The sequence below is a fragment of the Malurus melanocephalus genome, unplaced genomic scaffold (genome assembly GCF_030028575.1).
Source record: "Malurus melanocephalus ecotype Western Australia unplaced genomic scaffold, MMel_1.1 scaffold_247, whole genome shotgun sequence".
Classification (NCBI taxonomy): domain Eukaryota; kingdom Metazoa; phylum Chordata; class Aves; order Passeriformes; family Maluridae; genus Malurus; species Malurus melanocephalus.
In genome coordinates this window covers 586,038-592,037 of record NW_026623479.1, presented here as the reverse complement: position 1 = coordinate 592,037, position 6,000 = coordinate 586,038, and the positions used below count along the sequence as shown (strand labels likewise).

Sequence of the window (6,000 nt, the reverse complement as noted above, 5' to 3'; positions counted from 1 at the left end):
TCTATTTTATGTCGCTGTTCAAGAGGCCCCTTGGTAGCTGATTATACTAATCAGAGGTGACTTAACCCATATTTAAATGCAGCAGTCTGAATTTGTCTTCAGCACAGTCTCCAGAAGATATGAACCAAGCATCAAAGAAAATTAATTCATAGGTGCATTATCCTGTGGGATCAAGCTAAAATGTGGTCAAAGAGCTTTAGCTTTAGCTTGTATGCTCTCATGAAAGGATTTGGGCAGAAGAAGGCAGCCATGCTCTTGTTTGTGCAAGTTTCCCCCCTCSGTTCTTTGAGTTAGGCAGAATAACAGATCACAAGAATACTTATCAGAGAATATTTTACTGCAGTTAAGAGAGAACACTTATTTCCTTTACAAAAATAATAATTATTTTTGGAAGTATGATCAGGCACATTAAAAGTATGCTTTAATCTCTTTCTGGGCCAAAAATATGAATTGGGTACTTCTCAGCTTTTCAAATTAATACATTAATTTATCTGGCCATGGTATTACTCCAGCAAAAGGAAATACAGGGCATTAAAAACACACAAAATTTGGGTATCACTGTTGCCTMTATAAGAACCATTTCATACCATTTTCTACAAAATAATGTGCTGCATGATGGAAATGAAAATATTCTGGTTGGTTCTCAAAAGCTTAGATGGAATTTTGTCCTAAATGGTGATGAATTCATTCATATATGTTCCTAATCCTTTTAAGCAGTGGCATAAATATTCTGAGTGACCCTCGAAGATGCTGGGTAGGACAGTGAGTCAATCGTTTCAGCCCACAAGGATGCAAGATCTTATGCTAGGGGGGAAATCCTGTTCACACTGGAGTAAATGTGGTTTTAGCTCTGCCTTTAATGGTGTTTCCGTTCCTTTTTCTGAACTTAATTGAGAATGGGATTTCACCCAACTCCTCACGCGATTGTGGCCCAAACCTGAATTCTAGCTTGGAGTTCTTTTTAAATGGGGAAAATAAAGGTGAAACTAAATAAGCCCAGAGAAAGATCCATCTCCAGATGGAGAAGGACTCTGATATCAAACTGTTGGGTGTTTCCTGAAGCAGACATGAGCTCTAAGCAAACAGTCCCTGCAGTGCCAGCAGCACTCCGGGTGCTGGGGAAGCTGCAGTGTCACCTGACTGCACTGCTCTCACGGGTGGGCAGCGTTATCCCTGGCCAAAGGGCCTTTCCTCCTCCCCACCACAAACACAGGGGATGTTTGGGATGAGGAAAGGGTCATAATGCCATAGAAAGGGAAATGCACTGCTATTTCCAGGAGTTTTCAGTGAAACTTCAGACTTCACAAAGATAAGGCCAGATAAGGAATTGCAGGGACAGAGTTCACACGGGCAAACTCTCAGGCATATATTTTTATGTTGCAAGTAAGTGAGACTAAAATATTCCATAAACTTTCACTATATTCTTTGAATTAAATCAAATAATTAGCTATTCATCTCCCAGCTTTGATTTTGTTAAATAACCAATACCATAGTTTAAAGGCAAGAATTTAATCCATGGAATATTCGGTCCTTRGAGAAGATCAAAGTGGTGTTAAGCACACACCTACAGCACTTGATCCTGAAAAAAAAATTAGGTGCATGTCTCAATCAGCCTATCCCTCTTACTGGCTCCCATGCATTAACCTAAGCCTCTGCTGGAGCTTTTTGGTGMCCAAGCACCTGTGGAGGTGTCCACACGGGGAGAGCGGGGCTCTGAAAAGGCAGCAAGGAAACGGGAGAGAACCCCAGCAGGCTGTGATGGCAATGCCTCCTCATTCCTCTGCATCTACCAACGCTGCAGGAAGAGATCGAAAGTCTCTTGGGCGACATAAATACGCACGATAAGCGCGTACAGAGAACACAAAGGTGAAATGGCCCTGCTTATCAGGCACAATTAAAATGAATAGAGGATGACTAATAAAGAGGCAGTTTAAAATCTTTACATGACACGGTGTCAAGGCAACAGTGTTGTGCAATAGCCCTGACACAATTAGCGCTGTGTCCCTGCCTTGGGCAGAGCCGGGACCGGGGCTCCGCCGGCCTCGCCCGCACGCTCCCATGGCGAGCGCTGGGTGGGCGCCGCCGCTGCAGCTCTCCGCTCCGCGCATCCCACACACCCCGCGGAACCTGCGCACCACCAGCCACTTCGGAGCCAGGCAAGGCTGCTTTTTCCACTTTGTCACCTCTGTTCTTCTCTCTGCTTTTCGTTTGCGTGATCCCAAGCCTCGCGGTTACCACTGCGGGAAGAGGGAAAACGCGGCGTTGAATTTGTGGGCACACTCTGTTGAGGTGCCTGATCCCGARCCGGGGCTGGGTGTTGACTTAGCGCTGAGCAATGCAAGCATTTCCTGGGTAGGAATTGTCGCRGTGTGTAATTTAAAAGCTAGTTTGGGCAACCCTTCTGTCGGGATGATAGTTGGTGAATGGGAGTGTGATCTTCCAAAATACAGCCCAAGGTGTCCTTCTTGTTCTTCATTTAATTATGTTGCTCCCTAATGGTGCTTGTCAGGCTGCAGGATTCCCCAGTGCACTGGGTGAGTGCAGCAGGGACAGGCTGAGTTTTATTTACATATGTATCATGTGTATATACATGTATGTATTTATATATATATAATATATATATACTTGTATATATGTATGTCTACACAAAACATATATAAAAACATATGCAAGAACATATAAKAACAACAAAGAAAATTCTTTTTCTTTGATGTTCTTATTTTCTGTCCAAAACCAGCTCTCTCTTGGTTTTATTGCTGCTGGCATGTCTTTGCAATGCAGCACTGTCAAAAACTAACAATATAAACAATTTTGAGGCTATGCCAAGCATCGCTGAGCACAGCCAAAGCTGCCCAACGCCACAACTTGCTGAACAATGTGTGAATTTCGTGGTGGCAGAAATGTCTGTTTCCCTGTTCTTTCTTAACTTTCAGAAAGATCTTGGCGGAAAGTGTGTTATTCTAAACGAGATAATTAAAGTAATTTATATGAAAACTCCTTCACCGTTGCTGCAGGAGAAAGGGCCCCTATGTTTGTCCAGCCTGCTGGCTCTCCCTGCCAGGGGCTGTAGGGGAGTTGATTGGAACACTTCATGATTTCTGGTCAGAAAGTAATGGGTTTTTATMAGGTAAAGGGGTATTTCTGAAAGGTTTGCTTTATTAGAAAACAGTGTTGATGCTCTTTCCCGTGCCTGCCAGGCTTGTGGGATGGGGGGATGGCCATGGAAGTGTCCCAGCAGTGCCAGCAGCCCTGGCCAGCAGCCAGCACAACTCAGGGCAGCGGCTGTGGCACTTGTACCTTGAGGGGGAAACCTACCACAGCCTCTTTGGGGCCACATCCTGCCTGCCTGCGCTTCCCACCCATGCGTCTGTGAGTGTTAATCTTAAAGTGCCTCAGTCACAGAGTCTGATGTTCTCATTATTCCTCATCTACTTCCCCAATGTGTGTCTGCATGCCCAGGCTGGGAGGCAATGGCATCCCCTCAGGGACGGTCACTGTTGTAATAGGGCTGTACTGCAGGCTGCAGAGACACACCTTAACCCAAGTAAAAATTGAGAGAATCGCTSCATTTGGTACCTGTTTGTATCTCACCTGAAAGTGAGCAGGAAGGATTTTTACCACATGAATGAGGGAAGGGTTGCTGTGTTTCACATGACGAGGCTGTGTGCCTCAAAAACCCACTCTAARTGAGAAAAAGAGATTTGCCACTTGTGGCAGGCAGCACAACCAACCTATTTTCTTTGCCTCCGATAAAAAAGTAAATAAGAAATATTAACTGCATACAAAGGTGCCCTTTTTCTTGTCCTCATCAATAATACTGATGTTCCTCAGGGTTACTGCTGTAACAACATCACTTTCCTTTCCTCACTGCCATCAGGTTTATATTAAAAACCTCATAGCAAAGTCTTTTGCCCACCGTCCCTTTTGGTTTTGCTTTTGTCCCCCACGCTGGCACGTGTAGGGACGGGGCCATGCAGGCTGTCTGCGTGTCTGACCCTTTCCTCCAGCAGAACGAGGGCTGGGAAAGGAACAGGAATTCAGACTGAGCAAAGAAAGCCAGGGATGAGGATGCCAGCTGTGGGAAAGGGCTACTAGGCAGTAACGTGCTCCCGGAGGGAGCAGATCTCCCAGCATTGCATAGGTTAAGGAGCAGCTTTCCAAGAAGRGCTGAAGTGGAGAGGGGGAAAAAACTCCAAAAAAATTAACTTGTTTGTAAGAGAGTGCATTGAGTTTTGGAAGGGGATTACATGATGCAGCTKCTTGGAGCAGAGCGGGGCCGGAGTSTGGGACCCAGCGATGTTCCCCCAAGTCGCCCCAACTGCGCCGTCAACYAGAGGCTTCCCACCCCAGCGCTGGTCCCTCCCGGCAGTGCCTTGAGAAGAGAAAGGATGGGACTTCAGAACAGTCTTCACGCCCCAGCTTCGGTACCTACAGCTTCCAGATACGAGAGAAGCGTAAACCAAACTCTGGCGATGGGCAGGACCACATGGCAGGACTGAGCAGCGGTCCCAGCCCGACGCTCCCGCGGCAGCKCCGGCGGGACCCGCTGCTCCTGCGGCCGGTGCGGCTCCGCGCCCGCAGCTGGGCACGGCTGGAGTCACGGGAAGGGGAAAGGAGCTGCCCGCTGTCCCTGGAAAGGAGGGTGAATAGTTACAGTGGAGAAAGGGAATTTTTAATAAACCAAAAAGCCCATGAGGAAGGAAGCGGCAAATGTTAGCAGGGTGACTCACGGTGCGGGATGACTAATCCCGCCGGGACACAGCTCGTGCCGCGCAGGGAATCGGGGGGCGCGCAGCGGCTGCGGGACCCGTGGGGCRGCCGGGGCCGGGCCTCGCTCCGCCGAGCGGGGAGGGACAGCGGGCCGGTCCCGGCAGGACTCCGGGACGGAGTGCAGAACGGGCCGGTGCCCGCGGATCGGCGGCGGTGACCTACTTTCCGCGGGCTCCTCCCGGTGCACGGCACCGCCGCTGCCCGCGCCACCTGCCCGGCCCTGCCCGGGCCCCGCACCCGCGGAGGTGCGCTGCTCTCCGCGCTGCTGCCCGCGCTCCTCCCCGCTCTGCGCTCCGCCCCGCACCCTGCCCGCGCTCTGCCCGCGGGTGCCGGCGGCGGGTGCCGGTGCCGGTGGCGGCGGGGCGGGGAGCAGCGCGCCTGTGCAGTGCCGGGGGGCCGGGCCGAGCCCGCCGCGTTACACAACCGGCCGCCGCCACAGCCGAGTTTCACAAGTCCCGCCGCGACCGCCCGCAGCCCGCGCCCCCCGTGCGCCCATCCCCGCGCTGCCCGCGCATCTCCGGCGCTGCCTCCCGCCCTGCCCGCGCTCATGCCATGTCACCGCCGGGCTGCGGGACCCCGCGGCSAGCGGTAACCCCTGTGGCCCGGGGGGCACCGCGCCGGGGCTGGGCATGGCACTGAGCTCGGCTCCGGGACGCGCATCCTCCTAGACGGTACGTACGGCCGCGGGGCCAGGCGCGATCCCTGCCGGGGTCAGGGGTGCGGGAGAGAGGGGGGACCCCGGGAACAGCCCCCGCTGCAGGGCCGGTACGCGGCACYCGCCGCTCCGCCCTGCCCTCGTCGGACACTGCCAGGACGGTCCCAGGTAAGTTCTGAAGAGGAAAACTGAGCCGCGAGAGCTCTGATTTTTTCCTTTAAAAATCCGTGTACCGTAAGGACGGGAACGGGACGCAGCGCRGGGTGTCCGAGGGGCTCTGGCTGTAAAGGCAAGCGGAAAGGGGACTCCGGGACAGGGATGCCGGAGCGCGGCGCATCCCGAGGCTGGGCACCGACATCCCCGTCCCTCGGTGCCCGCAGACCCCGGCGCATGGAGCTGCTCGGGAGAAGCCACAGGCAGAGCGCAGCTGACAGCTGCGGTGATTTGGGGCTGTAGGAAACCGATTTTCTGAAATCGGTCTGATCGCAGTTTCTCGTTCTGTCTTGAAGTTTCGTCGTTCAGGGAATGTGTTTGGCTGAAAGCAGTGTGGAGGTAAACCTACAAAATGAGTCTTG

The 6,000-nt window shown here is 52.1% G+C and overlaps 1 protein-coding gene across 5 annotated transcripts in view; it reads left to right on the top strand.

Moving 5' to 3' along the window:
- The first annotated feature begins 5,143 nt into the window (after positions 1–5,143).
- The window catches only part of PASD1 (PAS domain containing repressor 1), a 50,765-nt gene continuing 49,908 nt past the window's right edge, over positions 5,144–6,000 (top strand). For all 5 annotated transcript variants that reach the window (XM_057375399.1, XM_057375402.1, XM_057375401.1 and 2 more), the window contains exon 1: positions 5,144–5,441. The gene's annotated coding sequence lies outside the window, so the exon portion shown is untranslated. The remainder of the gene's footprint in view (positions 5,442–6,000) is intronic.